Here is a 1527-nt window from a genome sequence, read left to right as displayed (position 1 = left end):
ATCACAGATTTATAAATACTTTAGAAAAACATACATTTAGTAATGATATGTGTTTTCATGCTCTTAATTAATATTATAAAGTTATAAACTAATTATTTATGAACATCTTCAATAATTCTTTTTTTTTTATTGTACTCCGTGTATTTTCAATGCTTGAAATTGTGATAAAATGATTTTATTTTATCATAAAGCTTTTTTGTTCTCTACTAATCACATCAACGAACAGTTTTATTCAGTGCCGGCTAAATAGCAAATTTGCTATTTTGCCGGTGCCGGTCAAAAAGCAAATTTGCTATTTAGCCGGTGCCGGTCAAATAGCCACTGCCAAAAATATATTTAAAGTCTTAACTTGAGTTTTACAAATGGTTCCCAATTAGTTTAATATTTGAAAAATGTATCATTAGAAAGCTGAGAATTTTTTCTTCAAAATACAGTTGAGAGTTCGAAACTAACGAAACTGGCTCTTTTGCCGGTCATGACCTTTGTACTCTTCCGTTACTAACGACGCCACAAAAGTAAACGTTACGTCAAACGTCAACAATTTACAGATAAAAAATGGAACGTCAATAATTAATGGACTTGAGTGGCTGGAATGAGGAATTTTAACATGATTTGATCAACAAAAAGATAAAAGCAGGTGAGATTATATATATTTATGTAAGAAATGATAATAAATATTGAAAAAGAGAGAATTGGATGGTCTCATGTCTGATAAATGAGACCTGCCCCCCATTCTTTCTCCTGTATTTTTTTTTTTCGCAAACATATTCCTTCCTTCTGGCCTGGGTGAAATAGGGTGGGGGTGAAACTAAAACTGTCTATTGTAGGGGAAGTGCTGCTCAAATTTTCACTGGTCTGGACTTAGTTTTTTCCCCAGGTTTATTTGGTGGGGGGGGGGGGGGGGGTCGTCAGTCGTAGCCTTATTTATTTTATTCTCTGTGTAGAGAGACAATTTTGGGGGATTAATGTGCAGATATTATACATATTTTAATACATTATTGAAAGGAACAAAAAAAACTGTTTATAAATTCTGAATATATAAATCTTAAAAGTCATTTGGATCTTATTTAATAGATGGGTCTAAAATTGTACTAATAAAATAATGCAATACAGGTAACTGCTGTTTTGTTTTAGCATTTTCTGATGATTTATTTATTCTTGTTACAATGTATATAAATGTGTTTTCTTTTGAAGGAATACAGTCAATCACAAATGTACAATATGCCCTACTTTTCACATTGGTGCAGGAAATGGAGTGTCCTATATATGCAACCCTTGAAGATGTTTTTCGTTATGCCATGCCTGCTGTTACGGTACCAAAAAAATGGGCCAATATCACTAGAAGTGTAATGAACAATGTGAATAAAAACATAAATTTAAAGAATATTGTTTATCAGTTAACTCCTCAAGAAAAGCCTACAACTTTTAATAATGAAAGTATAGGAAATGTATGTGATGCATTAGGTATACGCCGGACAACTCTGCTCCATCCACCAGAAAATTTATCAAGTACTCTTTTAACTGTGA

The 1527-nt window shown here is 32.2% G+C and overlaps 1 long non-coding RNA gene across 1 annotated transcript; it reads left to right on the top strand.

The window, feature by feature from the left end:
• Window positions 1-381: 381 nt before the first annotated feature.
• On the top strand, window positions 382-1312 carry LOC134683603 (uncharacterized). Its single transcript, XR_010101061.1, has 2 exons — window positions 382-637; window positions 1195-1312. It is a non-coding gene; the product is annotated as an uncharacterized LOC134683603 (long non-coding RNA).
• Window positions 1313-1527: the final 215 nt, after the last annotated feature.

The sequence above is a fragment of the Mytilus trossulus genome, chromosome 9 (genome assembly GCF_036588685.1).
Source record: "Mytilus trossulus isolate FHL-02 chromosome 9, PNRI_Mtr1.1.1.hap1, whole genome shotgun sequence".
In the NCBI taxonomy this organism is placed as follows: domain Eukaryota; kingdom Metazoa; phylum Mollusca; class Bivalvia; order Mytilida; family Mytilidae; genus Mytilus; species Mytilus trossulus.
Note: the sequence above shows the minus strand (reverse complement) of the source record. Positions and strands in the feature narration are given on the sequence as shown.